The sequence below is a fragment of the Suricata suricatta genome, chromosome 11, assembly GCF_006229205.1.
Source record: "Suricata suricatta isolate VVHF042 chromosome 11, meerkat_22Aug2017_6uvM2_HiC, whole genome shotgun sequence".
Taxonomy (NCBI): domain Eukaryota; kingdom Metazoa; phylum Chordata; class Mammalia; order Carnivora; family Herpestidae; genus Suricata; species Suricata suricatta.
The window spans coordinates 8,644,714-8,669,233 of record NC_043710.1 but is presented as its reverse complement, the minus strand read 5'-3'; the positions used below and the strand labels follow the sequence as shown (position 1 = coordinate 8,669,233).

The following is a 24,520-nucleotide window of genomic DNA, read 5'->3' as shown; positions in this document are numbered from 1 at the left end:
CCCGAGAAGCATCTTCAAGTTTGCCTCAAACTAAAAAAATCTCCTTGCGTCTGCCTCCTGTGGCCGGAGATCGGCCTTCCTCTTTCCTTTAACACCCAATTTCCTGGTGGCCCACCTTCCCCCTCCTCACCTTCTCCCGCTAATTCCTTAGCCCCACCCCCAGCGGGCAGCCCGGCCCAAGAGGAGCGGCTGTCTCTCGTGGGCCACAGTCTATGAGCATCACCTCCAGCAATACCCATCCTATCTGACCTCCCCACGTCAAATTGCACTAACAGAAAACACTCCTCCTTGTGAAATGTGCTGAGAGCAAGCACTTTGCATTGCTTACTCAAAAGCCATTCCCCTTCTCCTTAGCTGGCACGAGCCCAACTTTGTTCAAGGGCAGGAAAGAGATTCTTTTATTTCAGCAAGATGGGCACAGGCCCTGGTCCAAGGGCAGGCAGGCAGGTGTGGTTTCTGACCAGCGGAATACAGAGCAACATCAGTTGGTCCTTCCGGGGACAGCCCCTCCACCCCTCCACCCCCCACCAACAAGAGAGGTGCATGTACAGATGCCTGTCCCCAGGCTGCTCTCTGTCTCCTGTCTTTGAACTCGGATGTGTGAGGATGTGATGCCCGAGGCTGAGGGAAGGCCAACGACACCTCAGCAACGCTGGCCCAGGGCTTGGTCACTACACATTCCGACTATGAGCAAACTCATCTGTGTCTACATCACCACTGGACACATTTGCCATCACCTACAGCCAAAAAGCATACCCCCCTGAGATGTCACTCGTTCCTTGGCTACTGACATGTCCCTCCTGGCTCCAATTCTCAAGTCTCCTTGGCCCCTTGGCAGCCCGTCTGCCCGCCCCCTTGCATATCGGTGTTCTGCTGGCCTCCCTGCTCCCGGTGGGTGTGCCCTCTTGATCTACCTGATGGCTAACCCCGCAAATACCCACTGGCACCTTCTATGTGCCTGGCTGGCCTCGTAGAGTTGACACTCTAGCAGGAGAGACAACCCCTAAACCAGATGAGCAAATAAAAAGGTACAAGTTGTGGGGGTGCCAGGGGGGCTCAGTCGATAGACTGCCTAACTCTTGATTTTGGCTCAGGTCATGATCTCATGGTTTGTGAGTTTGAGGCCCGTGTCAGGTTCCACACTGACAGTTCAGAGCCTGCTTGGGATTCTCTCTCCCTCTCTCTCTCTCTCTCTCTCTCTCTCTCTCTCTCTCTCCCTCTTTCTCTCAATAAATAAGTAAACTTAAAAAAGAAAGAGAGAAAGAGAAGTGAGTGAAGGGCAAGCTGAGACCCGTGCAGAACCCGTGAGCCTTGGGAAGGTGCTGGCTCTTCCGCTGAGTGGAGCTGGAAGTCCTCAGGTAAGACGATTAACCACAGAATCTGCTTCCTTAACGATCCTGTGGCTGAAATTTGGAGCCAGAGTGGAAGTGGGGAGGCAGGGCGAGCCCACAGGCACCCCACTGAGCGATGGGGGTGGCCTGGCCCAGGGTGGTGGCAGTGCAGATGGAGAGAGGTGATGTGTGTCCCTTGTGACGTATCCCCAAGTTAGAAATTATGGGACTAGGGGGGCTTTCAGGGGTGAGGAGGGGGGAGACACCAAGGGCAAGAACACAGGGGAGAGTCGGACCACTGACTGAGATGGAGGAGCAGGTACTCGGGCGAGGCAGGCAGATGGTTTTTGGAGTTCTGTTTTGGAGATGGTGTGTCTGAACTGCCTGAGAGCCATCCAAGTGAAGAGAGCAGGGGACAGCTGAGCACTCCGGGCTGAGCTCGGGGACCTCGGGACTCGGGGACCGTCGGCCTAGACACGTAAGTAAAGCCATGAGAGTGGAGGAGACGCCCTGAGCGCAGCAGGGAAAGGGAACACGAGGGGGCCATCCAGCCACGTCAGCTAGAGATTCTATTTCTCTGTCACCTCTCCCTTTGCTCCTCATTATCTTCTCAGTTTAAACCCAAAATACTCCCCAAAGCCGCCTTCCACTCCCATGGCTGTGCCCTTCCAGCCTTCCCCTTGTCTCCCCCGGAGATTTTCACCAGCCCCCCGGACCGTGGTCCCTCCCGTGCATCCACCATTCTGCCACTGGTGGGCTCCGTCCCTGCTCAGCTGTAGCAAAACTGAAACCAGAGGGTGTGGCAGGAAGTCTCAGAGAAGCGGCCGTGGCAGGATGCCAGGCGGGAGGGGGGTCGCCCAGACCTGAGCTGGAGAGGACTCGGCCCCCAGGTCAGTAACCACAGCAACGGGGGTGGGTGCAGGCAGACCTCGGCCGTGAACCCCAGTCCCACCCTGCTCTGTCAGGAGTGTCTTCATTAGCTGTTTACTCACGCCAGCCCATGTGGTTTCAAACTGAAAGGTGCCACCCAGCACCTGGCATGCCCGCAGGCGCTCTCTGCAACAGATAATAGCAACAATAACAAAAATAACAGTGGCCCATGTTTACTGAGCACTTATAACATGCCGGGCACTCTACCAAGTGCCAAACATACTCCCAAGTTATTAAGACAACCCTGTAAGGGAGATATTGTAGAAGAGGACTCTGAGGTTCAGGGAGGTGGAGGAGAAGTTCATGGCAAGGCCTTTGGGGGCGCCTGGGCGGCTCAGTCGGTTAAGTGTCCGACTTCGGCTTGGGTCATGATCTCACAGTTCGTGGGTTCAAGCCCCGTATCGGGCTCTGTGCTGACAGCTCAGAGCCTGGAGCTGCTTCCGATTCTGTGTCTTCCTCTTTCTCTGCCTCTCCCCTACTCACACTCTGTCTGTCTCTCAAAAATAAATAAACATTAAAAATTTTTAAAAAAATAACAAGACCTTTGGTGTGGGACAGACATGGCGACGTGATTGGGCTTTGTGGACTCTCCCAGCCTCATCTGCAAAGGGGGCTTAAATGAGAGAACTTGGTAAAGCACTTAGTAATGTCTATCACAGGACGGTACTCAATATGGATCGTTGTGATGGCTGTTGTAATTATAAGTAACACAAAAGCCAGCTCCTGTCATTTCCCCTCCAGTGGCTTCCACCTCCCCAAAGATTAGGACTCCCCGGTCTCACCTTTTGGCTCCCCCACGCCACCTACTCCTCCCATCTGGGGCCACCCACTTCCTGAAACGCACCACGTCATTACAAACGAGCACCTTGCTGTCTCCATGAGCAGAACACCCTCGTCACCCTTGTCCACCGGGAGGAGACCAGAAGCTGTCAGCAGAGAGGCCCAGAAGCAGCAGCCCTAGGCTCACGGGACATACAGACTGGCCCATCTCTCTCCTAGTTGCATTCTGGGCGCCTAGCGAGGCAGCGGCCACCCAGCAGACTCCGAATGAGGTAAATATCAAAGCTCATCACAAAAGCATCATGGGGAAGGAGGGTGGGTGGAGAGGTCAGTAGGGGATTCGAGGAAAAGCCAACATCTCAGCCAGACACGGTTCTCGCCGGGGGCCAGCGCTGTCACCTCCACACGCCAAGGACGGGTCTCAACCCATCGCTCCTCCGCCAAAACGTCAGAACAATCCTGGGGGTGACACTTCGGTTTAAATAACTTGTGTGGCTTGGGGAACACAACCGAGGCCAAAATGTCGGGTCAGAGAAAGGTTGTTCTCTGGTCCATTGTCTCTTCCAGGGCCTTCCAGAACCCCTGACCCTCGCCCTCGGCCCAGCTGGGGTCCCTGCCCAGTCAGCCGCCTAGCAGGACAATTGCTTAGATGGCTTAGAACGGTTGTTGATTTATAAGACTCTAGGGGACACCTGGCTGGCTCAGTTGGTGGAGCGTACAGCTCTTGATTTCGGGGTTGTGAGTTTGAGCCCCACGTTGGGTGTAGAGATTACTGAAAAATAAAATCTTTAAAAAAAAATAAGGCTCTAGGGGCACCTGGGTGGTTCAGTCGGTTAAGCATCCAACTGCAGCCCAGGTCTTCAGCCTGCGGTTCCTGAGTTCAAGCCCTGAGTCAGGCTCTGCGCTAACAGTGCTTGGGATTCTCTCTCTCCCTACCCCTCTTTCTGTTCCCCTCTCCCAACTTGAGTTCTCTCTCTCAAAATAAATAAATAAATTTTAAAAAGTAAGGCTCTCTAGAAGACTAAAACCCTTTAGTCTCAAAACTAATAATAATAACCTCACAGGATGGGTACAGGCAGATCACAAATCCCACCCCAAAGAGAGTAACAGTAACGATGACATTTCTTCCCACATGCCCAGTATTTCACATTTATAATCTCATCTCTTTATTTAGTTTATTTATTTATTTATTTTGAGAGAGAGAGAGAGAGAACGCGTGTGTACACACAAGATGCGGAGGGGCAGAGAGAGGGAGAGAGAGAATCCCAAGCAGGCTCCACACTGTCCACAGAGCCTGATGCGGGGCTCAAACTCAGGAACTGTGAGATCATGACCCGAGCTGAAGTCAGACGCTTAACCAGCTGAGCCACCCAGGTGCCCCTCTACCGTCGTCTTATCTGTCCGACAGTGCCATGATGTGCATGACTTTATTGTCCCCCTTTCTAGTCAGGGGGAAGCTAATGAAGAACGGCTTGTAGGTGGGGAGCCGGAACCAGAAGCAGCCCCGCTTGGAGCCTGAAGTTCTACCTACCATGCCTGTTTAGAGGGGGCTCCGAGCCCACGTGATGGTGGATTGGGGACGTTAGTTGGAATCATGTCGTTTCTTCCCAGCTGCTTTCATTTGGGGGGTGGGGAAGGCGTGGCCAGAGCGGCCACCCAGTGACGGCCTCATCAGTGCTTTCACAGTCAGTCCCTGCCATGGTGTTATTTGACCTCCACCTAAGACTTCCCAAGCTGAGGGGTGACAGAGATCAAAGACAGCAAGCGACTTGGACAACGCCTGTCCCCCTGAGTCTGAGCTCTCCCCGGGCTCACACAATGGGACGAGGGAAGTCGTCAAAGGGGTTTGGGCATCTGCTACCCAAAACAAAGTCAAATGTCCCAGGGGCACCACGTCTCTAAACGCCACCCATAACTACGTACTGCGTTTCCGGAAGGGTGAACCGCATTATCGTGATGTGTCAGAAGGAGTGCTTGAGATGCGTCGCACCTGCCTCCACTTTCTCCCACAATTCGGATCGCTCTTTCATTGAGCAACGCCTCGGAGCTGGCCGTTCTTGCTATTGTCCACCTGGTCACTCGTCAACTTCCCTGAGGACCAGCGTGGGCCCACGGCCACTTCTTCTACCTTACCCTCATTCCAGGGAAAACCACTATATTCAAGGTCATTTGGGCTGAAGAAGTTGAATGCGGGATAATAATGATAATAATAGGGGCACCTGGGTGGTTCAGTCGGTTGAGCATCCGACTTCGGCTCAGGTCGTGATCTCACAGTTCGTGGTTTTGAGCCCCACCTCAGGCTCTGTGCTGACAGCTAGCTCAGAGCCTGGAGCCTGTCTATGGATTCTGTTTCTCCCTCTCTCTCTGACCCTCCCCTGCTCATGCTGTCTCTCTCTCTCTCTCAAAAATAAATAAAAACTTAAAAAAATAAAAATAAAAATAGCCATGATTTCTGAGTACTTAATATGTGTCAGGCATGAGGAAACTGAGACTCACAAACACCCCAGGAGACACAGCTGTCAATGGCGGAGCCGGGATTTGAACCCAGGACTTGAACTTGGCATTGCATTATTGCCTTCCAAGAAGGTTTCAAGCCGGGCGTTTCTACTCCCCCAGAGGAGGGGGTGACTTGAGAAGACCCTTTAAGTAGGAGAAACAGTCTGAATTCCAGTCTGGATTCGGGAGCTCTGCCCTAGGAACACATCTCTGCAAGAAGACCACGTCCAAATACCCTCGGCCATGCGCACAGTCAGAAACTCGTAAGTCAATTCCGAGGCGGCCAAAGGTTTGGAAAGCGTCCCATCTTCAACCTCCAGCACGCCCGGAATGAACGACTATGAACAAAGAGACTATCAAAACCTAAGCCACTCCAAGACCTGAATAAGACGCTGAAACCAAGGCGGCCTCGAGATCAAGGTGAGAGAGCTGGAACATTGGTCGTGACAGCAAGATCTGCCGCCTCCCCCCTCCCCGCTCCAGCAACAGGATCCCCCAGCCAGCCTCAGGGGCCCCGCCTCCGGCCCACATCAAAGCAAAGAGATCTGAGCCCAAGAATCAGGGCTTTTGTGATCCACAGGGACAGATCTGCCAGGGTGATGGGCATGTCTGCGGAAGAGAAATGTGGGAGGGGAGAGGTGGGGGCTTGACAAGTGACCCTCACAAGCTCATCCTGGGGGTTAAAATTGAGTGGACTGACACCTGCCCCCACGCTGGGCTCCAGGCCTGTCCTTAAAAGCCTCCAAGAAGTTGAACACCTACCACTGGTTCTCTGCTGAACTTCACACTTGCACTTCCTAAGAAAATGTACAGATACCTCTATTGGAGCACTTATCACATTGGCTTCCTAAGGGTTTCCTGACCCCACTGAAAGATAGCAAGAGTCTTCTGAACCCTAAAGAGCTGGGCCGGGGCCCCGGGACCCACACCTTGCCTTTGTTTTGTCTCCCAATTCCCAAGGATGTGACCTTCACGCCTCTTCTAGAGCTGCTGTCTGCTGACCTCTTCACTCCACCTGTGGAGCTGACCTCAACTACCCTGCCCGGCTGGGGCCCAGCAAACCAGCCAGCGGCCATAATCCTAAACACACCACACTTCGCAGCATGGCCCAATGGGATGGGTTGTCTGGGCGACCACAGCACAGCCCCCAGATGAGCTTGGGCCTCACTCTCGAGTCTGGCTCCCTAGAGGGGACCTTTTCTCTCTGGCCCTTAGAGATCCCAGCCCTGAGACTGGCCCTTGTTATGGGCTGAATCCTGTCCCTAGATCCATCCGTTGAAGCCCTAACCCCCATCCCCCCAACCCGTCACCTCAAAATGTGACTCTATTTGAAGACAAGGCCTTTAAAGAAGCGATTAAGTTAAAATAAACCCATTAGGGTGGGCCCTAATCCAGTCTGACCGGTGTGTTCTTAAGAAGAGGAAATTTGCACCCACAAAGACTCACAAAGGACCAACATGCATGGAAGAAAGGCCCTGTGAGGACAAGGTGGGGACAAAGAGGGAAGGGGGCCATCGGCAAGCCAAAGAAAGAGGCCTCAAAAGAAATCAGACCTGCTGATTCCTTCATCTTGGACTTCCAGCCTCCAGAACTGTGAGAAGAAAATTTTCTGTTGCAATCGATGGTATTTTGTTACAGTATCCGGAGCAAATTCATACAGACCTCGTTACGGGCCTTTACCACGTTCTGTCGCTAAAGATAATAAAACTTAACCTTTATTACGCGTCACACACCATGCTAAGCTGTCTGCACACTCGTCTCACTCAATCCTCCCAACAACATAGAAAATGTTACCCCATTTTACAAGTAGGAAAACTGACACTCAGAGACATTAATGACTTACCCAACGTCACCCAGCTCATAAGTGACGAAGACAAGATTCTCCCCAGGGAGGCTGACTCCAGAGCTGGTGGTCACAGCCATCACATCATACCCTTGGGGACGCCCAGGCCACCAGCCCCTGGAAGGACGCTACAACAGACTGAATGTTTGTGGTCCCCACCCCACCCTCCTGCAATTCATCCGTTGAAATCCTAGCTGCCCCCACCACAGCATGAAGATATTAGGAGATGATTAGTAATGGGAGTGGGATCCTCGTGATGGAATGAGCACTCCTGAGGAAGGGACCTCAGAGAATTCCACTTCTTTCCAACGTGTAAGGGCACAGTGAGAAGTGCGCAGGCTGCAACCTGGAAGAGGGTCCTTGCCAGAACCCAACGGGGCTGGCGCCCTGACCTCAGGCTTCCAGAGCTATGAAGAACATGTGTCTGTGGTTAATAAGCACCCAGTCCATACTATCTCTTTATAGCAGCCCGAACTGACTGGGCAGCCCCCCTCAGCCCAGCCCTCAGCCCAGCCCTCAGCCCAGCTTGGGGAGTCAGCATGGCCAGTGGTGACGCTCGGCCCCACAGCTCCAGGCTGTCACAGATGCTGGTCTTCCTGGAACCCCAGTGGTGGCATGTCCTCCCAGAGCCCAAGGACCTGGAGTCCCTCATCTGAAGGTCTGTGGAGGAGTCACTGTTCCTCCCTCCTCTGAGGGACGCCTACGCCATTTTGTTCTTTGGCAGCAGGGACTGAGCAAACCCACAGGAACCCAGAGAATAAGCTCACCCTTTACAGGCTGTCTTGGGTCCTCTTCAAATCATCCCCGTGACTAAGTGCCCTTGGGGACTCTAGCTCACGGATTCGCCTTAGAAAAAGGGTCAGCTCGTAAGCATCAAAAATGACAGCTGTCCTCCCAGGAACAAGAACGGGGCTGCGTTTCCCACCCCCCCATGCCGGAAGGTCAGGGCCACAGTGGGCCTTGAAGATGGTCCCCCTTAGAGGTGGTCCCCTCGTGCTTTCACTGGAGGGTCACGCGGTGCAGCGGACCGAGCAGGGGTGGTTCTGGACGGGGGGGGGGGGGGGGGGGGGGGGGGGGGGGCGGGGGGTCTGCCGTAAACTAAACTGCGGGGAATGGTCATCTCACAACCAACTCAGCCTCCCTGCCGGCCCCCTGCTGGAAAATGCCAAGTCAACCCTCTTAATGAACAAAGCCGAGCTTTGTAAGCACTGGCCTGCTCCGGAGGGTGGGGGAGGGAGAAGGATCTGGGTCCCCGTGCTACTCCTCTTCCAGCGTCCATCATACTCTCCGGCCCATGAGCGTTATTAGTTCCCTGCGGGACCCTCCTGCCTGTGCTACAAGCAACGTAGCTCCCCGCATTGCCCCAAGCACAGTGTGTGTCCCGAGGTGCTGGATTGATCCACCTGCACCAGACCAGCCTGGAGGTCCTTAAATGTGAATTCCCAGTCCCACCCCCCACCCCCACCCCAGATCTACCAGATGAGGCTCTCCAGGGTGGGGCCCAGGAATCTGCATCCACCAAGCTTTCTGGCTGATTCTGAGTCTCCCTGCCCCCCCTGGGTCCTTTACTTACCCCGCTCAGGAAGTGAGCCAGGCCCTGACAGGGGACATCAGTAGGGGGACCAACTGCTCCCCGTGTGCCCTGTGGGGGCTCCTGAGACAGGGGACAGTCCAGGGCAAGCCAGGCTGGCTGGTCATTCTAGCCCCTCTTCAAAGTCACACACAAGGACAAGGAGCAGGGGCTCTGGGCTCACAGAGGAGATACCATCTCCAAACAGCTCTTACTTGGCCTTGGAATGCACCCCAAATGTACTCAGGGTGGAGAGTGGGCGTGAGTGATGGTCTGGGATTTCACAACACTCCAGATGAAAAAATGAAGTCAGACCATGAGCTGCTGACTCAGGAACTCTCGAGAAGGGTCCAGCCTCCCCCACGTGTCCCTCGCCCCACACCTACGATCGCCACCCGGTGCTGAAAGCAGCAAATGCCCAGGGCTCACTGTTCCCTCCTCGGTAGGAGGGGGTCGGGAGAATCATGGGGTGTCAGAACCCGAAAGTCTCCTGCGGATCACAGAGTCCGGGGTCCTTCATTTCTTGGATGAGAAAACTAAGGTCCAGAAGGGCCACGTGACCACTGGGTCACACAGGTAGCCAGCCCAATGGTGACCCTCGCTTTCTGATCTCTGCACCTCAACACCAGTGCTTTTGCTGGGGAAAGGGAAGGAAAGGAAAAAGGAAAGGGAAGGGGAGGGGAGGGGAGGGGAGGGGAGGGGAGGGGAGGCAAGGCAAAGAAAAGACAAAGAAAGACAAAATCAGGAAAAGAAACAAGAACTATGAATTGAGGAAGAGGAGGCTAGACACATAGACGGGTTAGAGGAAAGAGTGCGTGAGGACCATGGTGTCTCACTCCCCATGTCACAGAAAAGGAAACTGAGGAACCCAGTGCTCAAATATATTTCCTCAAGGCTACACACAGGACACCTCTCTTGTGGGTCACTTGGGCCCTGTCCACAGTGAGTCGGGCCAACAAATCTGAAGATGTCCTGTGTCTGAAATGAGAGACCCTCATGACAAAGTGTGGCAGAAAGGAGGGACCGGCGCTCCAGGGGCTGGAACTGGATCCGCAGACACAGACCTGAAGCCTTCAGCCTGGGAGCTTCCCCGGGGAGAGAGTAGGGGCCGCTCTGGGAAGAGCAGTGGGGGTGACTTTTACTTTTCACTTTAAGCAGTTTTGAGTCATTCAGGAGGCCTGGGTGGCTCAGTCGATTAAAACCGGCTCTTGACTTCGGCTCAGGTCATGATCTGGTTTGTGAGTTCGAGCCCCACATCCGTCTCTGCACTGAAAGCGCGGAGCCTGCTTGGGATTCCCTCTCTCTGCCCCTCCCCCTCTTGCTCTCTATTTCTCTCTCAAAACAAAACAAACCTTTAAACAGTTTTGAGTTATTTGAAATAACTAGTAAGAATTTGCTTTTTGTGATCCTTTTGAAAAAGATTAAAGGGTGGGGCGCATCTGGCTGACTCAGTTGGTGGGGCGTGTGACTCTTGATCTCTGGGTTGTGAGTTCAAGCCTCATATCCAGGGTAGAGTTTCCTTTAAAAAGTAATAAACTGGGGTGCCTGGATGGCTCAGTCGGTTGAGCATCCGGCTTTGGCTCAGGTGATCTCACGGTTCGTGGGTTCGAGCCCCATGTCAGGCTCTGTACTAACAGCTAGCTCAGAGCCTGGAGCCTGCTTCAGATTCTGTATCTCCCTCTCTCTCTGACCCTCCCCTGCTCACGCTGTCTCTCTCTCTCTCTTCAAAAATAAATTTTAAAAAAACTTAAAAAAAATTTTTTTTAAGTAATAAATAAATTAATTAATTAAACAAAAGAGGGAAAACCGTTCTTTAGAGGCTGGTGAGAGAGGAGCCGGAGTCCAAGCCCTGAGCTTGGGAGAGTGGAGAGATGAGATTTTGAAGACAGAGTCTGAGATCAAGGAAAGAAGACCAAGGGCCTCCCTCAGTAACTGAAAGTGAGTTGGATCCTGGAGGGGAGGTGTCTGTGGTGGTAGAATTGGACTGTAACTTGCCTTTGTAAGCATATTAAAAGTAACTAATTTAGGGAGCACCTGGGTGGCTCAGCTGATTAAGCATCTGACTCTTGATTTTGGCTCAGATCATGATCTCATAGTTTGCGAGTTTGAATCCCACATCAGCCTCACAGCACAAAGCCCAGAACCTGCTTGAGATTCTCTCTCTTCCTTCCTCTCTCTGCTCCTCCCCTGCTCGTTCTGTCTCTCTCTCTCTCTCTCTAAATAAAAAAATAAACATTAAAAAAATTTTTAGGGGCACTTGGGTGGCTCAGTGGGTTAAGCATCCCATTTCGGCTCAGGTCATGATCACACAGCTGTTGAGTTCAAGCCCCACATTGGGCTCTGTACTGACAGATCAGAAGCTAGAGCCTGCTTCAGATTCTATGTCTCCCTCTCTCTCTGTCCCTCTCCTGCTTGCACTCTGTCTCTCTCTCTCTCTCTCTCTCTCTCTCTCTCTCTCTCAAATAAATAAACATTTAAAAAAAGAGGAAGAAAAGAAATAAAAATCTTAGGGGCATCTGGGTGGCTCAGTTGGCTAAGTGTCCGACTTCGGCTCAGGTCATGATCTCACAGTTCGTAGGTTCAAGCCCCGTCAGCACAGAGCCTGGAGCCTGCTTCTGATTCTGTGTCTCCCTCTCTCCCTGCCCCTGCCCCACTCACACCCTGCCTCTCTCTCTCTTTCAAAAATAAACATTAAAAAAAAATTTTAACAAGAAGTAACAAATCTAGAGACAAGAAAGCATTTCTACTTGTCATCGTCACAGGAGAAAAGCAGCATCTAAGGACTTATGAGCTAATTTCTAAAAAGTATTTCGAGTTCTCCGTAATTGAGTGTTCACAAATACTGCCTCCAAGTTAGAGTCCATGACAAAATGGAAACAATCTTCCAGGAATTGCTGTCTCTGTGGTTGACCCAGTAAAACCCTGGCTGTGCGGAACCCTTAGGGAATGAATGAGTCACTTTATAGAGTAGAATTTCCTGAATAGCTGAAGGCGAAAACTTTAAGTGACAGACGTGTAAACTTTTAAATAGACATCTTTCGAAACTGGCCTCATGGCAGCCTGTATTCTAAAACAGAGGAGCCACGACATTACTTCTATGATCCCAATTTAAGGCGACCCCTAGGGCTTACCAGTGCCTGAAAGGACTCCACACTCAGTGTCTTACATCCAGAATTTTCACTCTTGCCACAATTCCCTGCCCCACACCCATGCCTCACTCCCTCCACCCCTGCTCTGCACTCACTCCATCCCTGGTCCCTAGTCAAGCGCCTCATTCCTGACCGTCATCAGGGGCTTAGCTACCACGCCCAGTGGACCAGCGCTTTTCTCTGTCTCTATTATTAAAGCTACAGAATTGAAATCTACCGAGGAAAGGCACAGAAGCACCCTGCAAACAATCAGAGCAATCGCCAACCTGGGTTTGACACTTTCCTTTACAGAGTTTATGAAGCAGTTGGCACAGGTAGTTTTAGCCACATTTTTATGACAGAACTAAGGTTTGCTTCAGAAGGTCATCTGACCAAAATCCAGTACGTGGCTAACTCAAATCCAGGGTTCTAACTCCAAATCCTTCTGCCTTGCTACTTTGTGAGTTACCTACTTTGATTAGATGCCTAAAATCCATCAAAAGAAGAGGCAGAATAAGCCAAAACCCACAATCCAGCTGAACTCCTTTAACATGAAGATCAGTGGAATCACGCTGGGCAGTAACTTTTACTTCCGTTAGTGTTAAGCTGTTTGCTTCTGCAAATCATCGTAATTGCAAATTGCAAAGAAGCATTCGGTGTGAGCAAGCCAGTGGGGTGTTTCCGCAGGAGAGGAGAGGAAGGGGGCCGTGCTCACAAAGGGTGTGGACAATGTCACCAGTTGGTCACTTAATTATGAACAGCCCCTACGGGAAGAAATCAAAGGTCCAAGTGAAAGCGTTGCTAATCTACTCTCAGGAGAGTTGGCTTCTGCTCTGTTTTCCTCTAGAAGTCCTACCGACCGGGAATGTGTTTCTGATGATGTATCCGTTTCCACCGAGTTCCAGGACGACACAGTTAGCATCCTGTGTTCGAACAAATCGCTTCTGACAGAACGCTAGCCGTGTGGACTTTTGCAGAGAATACACCCCACTGCCGCTCTGACTGCTATCACGTGACATGCGTGACCACAGATCACAAGTCGCCACCCAGCACCGCCCAGAAATGCTACTCCATTTCTTAGCGAGCTCCCTTTCCCCTTCCCAAGATGGCTAGTCCACGCCTTCTCTTCTCCCTTCCGGCCTCCCTCCCTGTCTTTGCTCTCAGTTCATCATCTCGCTCCTGATGTCACCCAGAACAGAGAAGCCACGATTACAGACTCCCTCATCTTCCCTCCGCCGAGCCCCTTGGCCTCCCAGCATCCAACTCTCCCTTCAACCCTGTCCTGGTGTGCTGGGAGTGGGAGAGGGGAGTGGCTCTGGGACATGGAACTTTCCATCTGAACGCTTTCCCAGGACATGGGACTTTCAGGGCTAAAACTGGGGAAGTCGTTCCAAATACAGACGTGCTCCACCTGCTCCCCCCATCAGAAGCCCCCCCTCCAGGGGACACAGGATGCCATCCCCGCTCACCAGCCCACGGGCTCTTAGTCCTGACCACCCCCTCTTCTGCCTCATCCACCCCTCCCTTCCGCTGACTCCTTCCCCTGAGCACGCAGATGAGATCTTATTCTTAAAGAATAAGAAATATCTCCCTAGATCCCACTTGTCCCCCCTCCTGCTAACTGGATTCGCAGCCCTTCAGAGCAAAGCTCTACTGAACTCACTGAATCCTTTCAAACCTGTCATTCTTTTAGTTTTAATGTTTGTTTATTTTGAGAGAGAAAGAGAGAGCACAAGGGAGGGGCAGAGAGGGCGGGAGAGAGAGCATCCCAAGCAGGCTCTGCACTGTCAGTGCACAGCCTGAAGCAGGGCTCGATCTTACAAACTGTGAGATCGTGACCTGAGCCAAAATCAAGGCCACCCAGGTACCCCTCACACCCACCATTCTTGGTGAACAACTTCCACTCAGGCTCCTTCCTCTGCAGTCCAACAAAACCGCCATGGTCAAGACCACCCACGCTGCCAAATCCAAGGTGAAGTCTGACTTTCTTACTCAACATGTGGTGAAGGATGGAGATTTTTAATTTATTTCCTATTGATTACAGACCAATACTTTTGAGAAAGAGAATACAGACGAAGAGCTACAAGAATGAGCAAGTGTGTGGGTGATCGGGCTGTCAAACTTGCTGAATGCCTCCTCGGAGTTTCTACAACACATCTCCCTGTGAACCAAGAACCGCTCCAGATCCCACACTCTCCTGGTTTAGGGTGGGCCCTAATCCAATGATTGGGGGTCTTCTAAGAGGGAAATTTGGCTAAAGAGACACAGGCAGGTATAGAGGAAAGATGGCCATGCATGCAAAGAGGCAGAAACGGTAGGGTACACCCATAAACCAAGGAATGCCAAGCCTTGTCTGTCAGTCACCACCAGAAACCAGGAAGAGGCAAGGAAAGAGTCCTCCCGAGAACCTTCAAGGGGCACGTGGCCCTGAGAACACTTTGATTCTGGGCTTCCAGCCCCCAGAACCAAGAGGCAATGTATTTCTCTTCTTTTAAAACACCCTGAGACTCCATTGCGACCCCCAATTTGTGTCTCCAGGCTGGACTGCTTCCCGGAACACCAGACCTCTGCACGGCCATCTGCATCCCTGACATCCCCCTGATGTCTGAACTTCTGGGGTTTTCTTTCCCCGATCCTTTTCTCCCCGCTTCTGCCAGCTTGGCGCCCGGCAAGGGGCATTCTGCCAGTCATTTAGGCCAAAACTTCAGGAGACATCCTGAATTCCTCTCTCACCACCTCCCCCACATATCCAGCCCATCAGCAGTTTCTGTCAGCTCCCCATTCCAGATATTCCCTCCTCTTCTGCCAACCGTCCTCACGCCTGGCCTCACTAGAATGTTCCAAGAGGGCAAGGATTTGGTTTGTTCACTGCTACCCGTGGGGCCTAGAACACAATAGGCATTCAGTAAATACTTGTTAGATCAATGAATGAAATAAAACCGTATTCATCCAAACACTACCCTGACTGAGAATTTGTGATGATGTAAACAGGGGCCACTAAGCAGACTCACAGTAAAAAGAAGGTGAGGAAGCACCTTAACTCTGTGGTACAATAAGCAGGAAGGTTACCAGCAACGTGCCTGTTAATTAGGAATCATCTGCATACTCATGATGGTCCTCAGACTTCTCCTTTAAATGACCTGGCTTATGGGGCACCTGGGGGGCTCAGTTGGTTGAGCATCTGACTCTTGATTGCGGCTCAGGTCACGATCTCACAGGTCATAGATTTGAGCCCTGCATTTGACTCTGCACTGGCAGCGTGGAGCCTGCATGGGATTCTGTCCACCTCTATCTGCCCCTCCCTCTGCCCCTCCCCTGCTCACTCTCTCTCTCTCAAAATAAATAAATAAATAAATAAACATTTTTTTAATGACCTGTTTTGGGGCACCTGGGTGGCTTAGTCGGTTAAGCGTCCGACTTCAGCTCAGGTCATGATCTCACTGTCTGTGGGTTTGAGCCCCGCGTCGGGCGCTGTGCTGACAGCTCAGGGCCTGGAGCCTGCTTCAGATTCTATGTCTTCCTCTCTCTCTGCCCCTCCCCAACTTGCTCTCTGTCTCTGTCTCTCAAAATAAAATAAAGACATAAAAAAAAATTTTTAATGACCTGGTTTACTTGGTGGCTATACAAAGCCTAGGTCCTTCGTCACAGCCTTGTTCAATACATTGAAGTATAGCCTTCCAAGTAGTAGCATTGCATGTCCTTAAAAGAAAATGCATATTCCACAATTCACAATCTGCACTGATCTCAGAGAGCACCCACATCCCAGAAACACCCTAGCTTCTTGATGTTTCCAGGCTCCACCATGGCTCGCCCAGCATTCCAAAAATGCATCTTGAAATACTCAAGCCTTCTGACACTGAGCAAAGCACGTTAGAAGCTGTAATTGGTTTGAAAAAAGACACTTGGCCACACACCCTGCTAACCTTGCCGCAGCGCCATCCTTCCGTAAGCGGGGTATTGGGTGGCCCAAGTTTGCCATTTTCCAAGTTTGTCATTTTCCCTGTGAAACTGACGCATACGGTTCACTCTTTTGAAGTTCATTTCAGCTCAGCAAACACTTCCTGAAGTCTGATCTCGGGTCAGACACAGTGCCAGTGCCACGGGCTCAAAGATGAGTAAACAACACGTGATCCCTACCCTCCAGAATCTTCCACTGTAGGGTAATTATATTAGCTAGACTAATTACATTGGGATTGTATTCTCATAACCAGACGGTAATAAAGGCTTAGTTGAGGGCTGTTTAAGGTGCTGTGTAGGTACAGGTAAAGGAAGCGGTAATTCCACGAGCCACCACCGAAACCACAAAAGTTAAGAGGTTCGGAACTCAACTAATCGTCCAAATGCTTTGTCACACAGTCACTGGATGAGGGTTGAGTTTGAATAAAGGGCCCAATGGATGGTCTCCCCAGGTGGGCAAGATCAACAGTGTTGTGAATGACACTGGCTTCCGATCATCACCTCCCACTGACCTCCATCTCTCATCTCTTCATTTGCAAGAATCCCATGCTCAGATCCTCTCAATAGATGCAGAAAAAGTATTTGAAAAAATACAAAATCTTTCATGTTAAAAAACCCTCAAGACAGTAGGGATAAAAAGAACGCACCTCAGGATCATAAAGGCGATACACCAAAGCTAATCGTCCTCAGTGGGGAAAACTGAGAACTCTCCCCGTAAGGCCAGGAACACGACAGGGCTGTCCAGTCTCACCTCTGTCGTTCAACGTAGTGTTGGAAGTCCTGGCCTCAGCAATCAGACAACAAAAAGAAATAAAATGTATCCAAATTGGCAAAGGAAAAGTCACACTTTTCACTCTTTGCAGACATGACCCGAAAGACTCCACCAAAAAACGGCTAGAACTAATCCATGAACTCAGCAAAGTTGCGGGATATAAAATTAACATACAGAAATAAACTGCATTTCTACCCACCAATAATGAAGCCACAGAAAGAGAAATCAAGGAATTGATCCTGTTTACAATTGCACTGAAAACCACAAACTACCTAGGAATAAACCTCACCAAAGAGGTAAAAGATGTGTATGTTGAAAACTACAGAAAACTAATGAAAAAAATTGAAGAAGACCCAAGGAAACGGAAAACCATTCCATGCTTATGGATTGGAAGAACAAACATTATTAAAATGTCAATACTACCCAAAGCACTCTACATATTCAATGCAATCCCTATTAAAATAACACCAGCATTCTTCATGGAGCTAGAACAAACAATCCTAAAATTTGATTGGAAACAGAATAGACCCCAAGTGGCCAAAGCAGTGTTGAAAAAGAAAACCAAAGCTAGAGCCTCACAATTCCAGACTCCAACCTGTAATCATCAAAACAGTATGGTACTGACACAAAAATAGACATATAGATTGATGGAACAGATCGGAGAACCCAGAAATGGACCTCCAGATGTATGGCCAGTTAATCTTCAACAAAGCAGGAAAGAATATCCAATGGAAAAAAAGACAGTCTTTTCAGCAAATGGTGTTGGGAAAACTGGACAGTGACATACAGAATGAACCTGGACCACTTTCTTACACCATACTCAAAAATAAACTCAAAATGGATTAGAAGACCTAAATGTAAGCCAGGAAACCATCAATATCCTAGAGGAGAAAACAGGCAGCAACCTCTTTGACCTCAGCTACAGCAACTTCTTACTAGACATGTCTCCTAGGTCAAGGGAAACAAAAGCAAAAATGAACTACTGGGACCTCACAAGATACAAAAGCTTCTGATGGTGAAGAAAACCGTCAACAAAACTAAAAGCCAGCCTGCAGAGCAGGAGAAGATATTTGTAAATGACATAATAGATAAAGGGTTAGTATCCAAAATATATAAAGAACTTCTCAAACTCAACACCCAAAAAACAATCCAGTGAAGAAATGGGCAAAAGTTTATGAATAGACACTTTTCCAAAGACATCCAGATGACTAACAGACACATGAAAAGATGCTCAATGTCACTCATCATCAGGGAAATTGAAATCAAAACCACAATGAGATACCAGCTCACACCCGTCAGAACGGGGAACACTTCTGCACTGCTGGTGGGAATGCAAACTGGTGCAGCCACTCTGGAAAACAGTATGGAGGTTCCTCAAAAAATTAAAAATAGGGGTGCCTGGGTGGCTCCGTCAGTTAAGCATCTGACTCTTGATTTCGGCTCAGGTCAGGATCTCAGGGTTTGTGAGGTCAAGCCCCGCATTGGGCTACTCGCTCTCTGTGTGGCGCCTCCTTAGGATTCTCTCTCTCTCTCCCTCTGTCTCTGCCCCTCCCCTGCTTGCTCTCTCTCTCTCTCAAAATAAATTTTAAAATACATATATGAAAAAAGAAAAATTATTAAAAAAAATTAAAAATAGAACTACCCTATGACCCAGCAATTGCACTACTAGGTATTTATCCAAAACATACAAAACTGGTGATTTGAAGGGCGCATGCGCCTCCATGCTGACAGCAGCACTATCGTGGAAAGAGCAATGTCCACCAACTGATGAATGAATAAAGAAGATGTGGTATATATACGCGATGGAATAGTACTCAGTGATCAAAAAAAAAATGAACACTTGCCATTTGCAACAACGTGAATGGAACCAGAGTGTAATAAGTCAGTCAGAGAAAGGTAAACATATGATTTCACTCATCTGCCGAGTCTGAGAAACAGACAGATGAACATAGGGGAAGGGAAGGAAAAATAAGATAAAAACAGAGAGGGAGACAACCCATAAAAGACTCTTAAATGCAGAGAACAAACAGCGGGCTGATGGAGGGGAGGTGGGGGAGGGGTGGGCTAGGTGAGTGACGGACAGGAAGGAGGGCACTTGTTGGGGTGAGCGCTGGGCGTTATATGTGAGGGATGAGTCACTAAATCCTACTCCTGAAACCATTACTAGGCTATATGTCAACTAGCTTGGATTTAAATAAAAATTTTAAAGATAATGAATTTTAAAAAAGGGAATCCCATGCTCAACAGCTGGTGCATGTCAATAGAGTAAACAGGCAACACGAGTTGTTGGGCTTAAACCAACCCCTCCAGAGCTAACCCTCCCTGGCTGTTCAACTCAGAGGCTTCCCCCACCCGTGGTCACCCCCGCAAGTTGTGAGACCTTCTGATTTCATTTAACACCAATATGGGAGAAGGCTCTGGGAGAGACTTTTGTCGGACAAGAGCTTCAGACTCCTGTAGCCACAGGGATGAAGACAGAAGCGTGGGTACCCAGCTGCATGGGGAGGCCGGCCGTCCTTGGGATGGAGGTGGAGGTGGGGGGGTAGGGAGAGATGGGGGGGAGCTTGCTGATTGCAAACACAGTTCAAGCAGCCCAGAGCAGAGTTTCTCAACAGCGACACTTGAAACATTTTGCGCCGGAGAAGTCTGTTCTGGAAGGCTGTTCCGCGCACCGTAGGATGTTCTGGCCGCCGAAACCGCTGGTGTCCTAGCTCGGGCTGCGAGAATGGAAATACTCTAGCGGGGGTGCTCAGACTATAGAAATGTATCTCATGGTTCTGGAAGCTGGACGTCTGTCATCAGAGTCAGAGTACCACGGGCGGTCCTGGTGAGGGTCCTCTTCCTGCCTTGCAGATGGCCACTGTTTTGCTTGTTTTTCAATTATTATTATTAAGGCTTTTTTTTCATGTTTATTTTTGAGAGAAAGAGACAGAGCATCAGCGGGAGAGGGGCAGAGAGAGAGGGGGTGAGACACAGAATCCCAAGCAGATTCCAGCCTCGAGCTGTCAGCCCAGAGCCCCATGCAGGGCTTGAACCCACAAACCACGAGACCATGATCCAAGCCGAAGTCAGACGCTTTAACCACCTGAGCCACTCAGGAGCCCCAAGTTTTTCTTTTAATTCCAGTATAGTTAACCTACTCTTGCCGTATCCGCACAAGGCAGGGGGGAGGTTCCGGGCAGCTCTTCTTGTAAAACACTAATGTCATCACGAGGGCCCCACCCTCATGACCTAATTACCTCCCAGAGGCCCTACCTGCAAATCCGTCACATTGTCACTTTGGGCTTTAGGGTTTCAACCCTGATCCTCATGAAATCTGGGGGAGACACAAACACCGTAACACCCATTTCTACCCACTACCGCCAGGAGGACCGCCACCACCACCACCCCACCCGCCGCAAGCTGTGACAACCAAAGCTATATCTGAAAATCGTCACGTGGCCCCTGGGAGGCAATCCCCCCATTTGAGAACCAGTGCCTTAGAGGACAGGGTGGGGACAAAGGTGGGGAGAAGCCCAGTGGGAGTTGGACACTGGAGAATATAGAGTTGGGACAGAGTGGGGACCGAGGGGTGGGGCCGGGGTGCCTGAGGTTCCAGAGCGGTTGGCGGTATATCATGCAGCGTGCTAGAAACTCCTGCGCTGACCCAGCCAAGAAGGGAGGGGTAGGGAAGGAGGGGCTCGGGGGAGAGAGGGTCACTGCTTTCAGCCAGGAGGAGAAAACATTAATAAAATCAAGCTCAGCTCCACACCCGCAGGGAAGAAATGAAAGTGCTCATGAAGTTCAAAAGTAGCTTACATCTACCTCATTTTTTAACAGAGAGAAACACTTTTCAGTAGGAAGGGGAACATAATCTTTTTTTTTAATGTTCATTTATTTTTAAGACAGAGAGAGACAGAGTGTTAATAAGGTAGGGGCAGAGAGAGAGGGAGACACAGAATCCAAAGCAGGCTCCAGACTCTGAGCCATCAGCATAGAACCTGATGTGCAGCTCAAACCCATGAACCGTGAGATCATGACCTGAGCCAAAGTCGGACGCTTAACCCACTGAGCCACGCAGGTGCCCCTCATAATCTTTTATTAATAAATGTGTAACCTGTGTTTGACTGGGCCACCCCACATGGGCTTAAGGTTGGGACTATTTTGACAGTGATGATGTGGATGTCATTGACTCTTCCTCCAACAGCGCTGGTGGGGTCTCAGCCTCCTCCAGAACCTACCACCGTTTACACACACACACACACACACACACACACACACACACATACACGCGGGCGCGCAATTGCTCTTGGAAGTCCTCTCACAGCTGCTCACGTGTCCTCCTCAAGGTCTTCCACGGAGAGTCTGCCCATGAATTCTGCCTCAGCGTCTCCCTCCACAGAGGACCCCCACCCACACCCCCGCTCTTTGCCAAACTGACCCCAGGGTCCCCACACCAGCCACCTCCCGCAGGGCTAGGCCTCCGCCACCTGCAAGGGCGCCACCACACACTGGGCACTGTGCTGCTGTGTCCGTGCACGAAGGCCCAGAGCCACACTGTATTTCCCGGGGGCTCAGTACGACAAAGACACCCCATCCTTCGTGCCCCTTGGGGCAAAGTTGCCTCTTCCTTCTGCCTCAGACTGACGTGCAAGAAAGCATTGTCCTTCCGTGTTCCATCTCCACAGGACTCAGGGGTGAGACACAGGAAGGTGTATTCGAGGATGCCCCCTCAGGCTGCCGTAGAACCATCTGGCAACCTCCAACAGCTGAGGCCTGAAGAAATTTGTTTACCAGAAAACCCCTCCATCCCGCAAGCAAGCTGGCTTCGGGGCGCTTCCCCACCCCCCACAAGACATGGCGGAAATCCCGCAGAAGGGGCAGCCGGGCTCGAGCTGGGGCAGCCACCACCCCTCACCGCCCGCTGCCCGTGCCGTCTCTGCGTCCGCACGCACGGCGCCTGGAGGTCCTGGGCCTCCAGTATTGCACTATTTAGGAAAAAATGTTAATAATAATTCAGGGAAAATCACACCCCAGCAGAAACCTCTGTGAGTTCTGACGGGTATTTATTGGTTGCTAACTCTGCGCCAAGCACGGCCCTAAGCCCGTTACGTGAGTTCTCTCATCTAATGCCAAGAACAGACCTCTGCCGTCAGTGCACGTCATACATGGGGAAAGTGAGATGCAGGGCAGAGGTCGGAGGCAGAGAGGGGCACCAGCTCCCTGCAGGGCCCTCGGGACCAGGAGGAATTAGGAAGAAAGGGGAAGCTGAGGCAGACAGGGTGGGAGAGGGTGGAAAGGTGGAGAAAGACCCCCCTGAGAGAGCTGCCTGCCGTGGAAGGAGGGGGGGCTGACCTTCTTGGGGCTCCCACGCCCTGGGCGCACCCTCCGGGTCACGCTGCCCTTACCTGGGCACCCCCTCGCCAGGAAGTCTGTGCAATCTCCTGCCTGAGGCAAAGGGTTGGCTCCTTACCAAACCTCTCTCCTGTGCCCACAGGCCCGCTTGCCCGTATCTGGTGACCCTGCTTTTGCCTCTAGGCCTAGGGTGGGATCTGGGCCCTGCGTCTCGAGGGCCCCCCTGCTTGGGTGGACCCGCATGGCTCTGACACCACCACCACCAGCCCTCCCCCTCCGGTTCTTGTCACCTTGTGTGGCCCTCACACACCCCACCCCACCCCGGCCTTGTCGGGAACCCACCCTGGCCCGTGACCCACAGCTTCGGGACCCTCCCTGCCCTGACCAGTCCACACACCTCTCCCCCCATGGTCCCTCTGCCCTGAGCACTACCTGCTGGACACCAGCTGCTGCCCGCCCCCCAGGGCCCCTCCATCACCCCCACCTTCACCCCTCCCCCTTCCGGCCTCTCAGCGCACACCCCCTGGCCCCTACCTGCCTAACCCTCCATGTATATTCAGGCTCCTCCGAGCCTGGGCCTGGACACTTCTCCCCGTCCCTCCACCCTGCCAATCCCAGAATTTCTCAGCGTGGCCCAGACCCCGAGGCGAGCATTACCGGGGGCCCTTGTTTAAACCGCTGTTGACAGTGACATAAGCCAGACACAAGAGGACACATGTTGCATGATTCCACTTATCAGAGGCCCCTAGAGACAGAAAAAAGATGGGTGGGTGGCTGCCAGGGGCTGGGGGAGGGGGAGCAGGGAGTTAGTGTTTTTGCTTGGAAAGATGAAAAGGTTCTGGAGACGGATGGCGGCCGTGGTTGCACGACCATGTGAACGTCCTCAAAGCCACCAAACTGTGCACTTGAAAAATGATTCAAGGGGCCCCCGGGTGGCTCAGGGGGTTAAGCGTCCGGCTCTTGCTTTTGGCTCAGGTCATGATCTCACAGTTTGTGAGATCAAGCCCGGCATTGGGCTCTGTGCTGACAGTGCGGAACCTGCTTGGGAGTCTCTCTCTTGCTCTCTCTCTCTGCCCCTCCCGCCTCACTCTCTCTGTCTCTCTCTCAAAAATAAGTAAATAAACTTAAAAGAATAAAAATAAACACCAACGTCTTTAAATTTAAAAAAATCTTTTAAATGCTAGGACACAGAGTCTTGAGAGCCAGGCAAGGAAGCCCTGGGGTTTTTGTTGTTGTTGTTGTTGTTGTTTTAATTTTTTTAATGTTTTTATTTACTTTTGGGAGAAAGAGAAAGACAATGTGAGCAGGGGAGGGTCAGAGAGAGAGGGAGACACAGACTCTGAGCTGTCAGCACGGAGTCCGACGCAGGGCTCGAATCCACGAACCGTGAGATCATGACCTGAGCTGAAGTCGGATGCTCAACCGACTGAGCCACCAGGCGGCCCAAGGAAGCCCTGTTTTTAACCAGCTCCCCAGAGGGTCTTCCGCACCCTAAGTGTGAGAATGGGATCCACGACCCCTTCTGAGCTGCATCGGCTGAGTCAAGTCACGGAGCCTCCTGAGCCCCACTTTCCTCCTCTGGAAGTGCACCTCACACCCTCCTTCCGCCCTCACACCCCCGAAGGACCACCTGCCAGGAACAGACACATGACAACACAGTAAGGAGGTTGCTGACTTCTTGGAGTCTGGGGCTCTAACGCAGCGAAGGAAAGGAAGAGCTCCCGAGATGAGGGGCAGGGGGCCCGGAGAACAGGAGGCCCCTGGGCTTCCCTGAGGGGTGTCAAAATCCCGAGGGATACTTGGCTCAGGGCTTCTGGCCAAAGGAATTACACATGCAAAGGCCCAGTGGCCTCTGGTTCACGTGAAGAGGGCTGGAAGGCCGGCTGGGAACTGTCTACAAGAGCAAAGGAAAACCCGGTCAGAGGGTTGGACTCAGTCCAGGTCCCTCGGAGGCAGCCTGGAACCCCAGTGGCTCTGCTCCGAGGACCTCCCCCTCTGCGGGAGACAGTGTTATCTTAAGAACACAAAGCCCTTGGCCTCTATCTCCTCACAGTGTTCCCTGGGGTTGCTGGGGCCGCCTCCGCCTCCCACAGCCTCAGCCAGGCCGGTCTGGTCCGTGCGCATTCCATTCCCACAGCTGCATCTGGGGCTGGGTGCCGCCTGGCCCGAGGCCTCCCCAAATGGAAACCGAAAACCCGGACCCCTCCAGTCCCTGCCTGGTGTTCCCCACTGTCCCTGCAGGGAGCTGTCACTCCCCGGGGCCGCTGCAACCCCTTTTCAGACCCCAGGAGAGCGCTGGTGGAAGAGGGCCTCTTCTTTTCTTTTTTCTCCTCCTTCACTTTTCCCAAACTGACCACCCCAGCCGTGTTTACAAGAGAG

At 51.6% G+C, this 24,520-nt stretch overlaps 1 protein-coding gene and 1 long non-coding RNA gene across 3 annotated transcripts in view; one reads left to right on the top strand and one right to left on the bottom strand.

Moving 5' to 3' along the window:
- AHNAK (AHNAK nucleoprotein) overlaps window positions 1–24,520 on the bottom strand; it is a 102,389-nt gene that overhangs the window by 9,321 nt on the left and 68,548 nt on the right. The gene's annotated exons all lie outside the window — the stretch shown is intronic.
- LOC115306238 lies at window positions 2,162–5,247 on the top strand. Its single transcript, XR_003915261.1, has 3 exons — window positions 2,162–2,221; window positions 3,147–3,313; window positions 4,488–5,247. It is a non-coding gene; the product is annotated as an uncharacterized LOC115306238 (long non-coding RNA).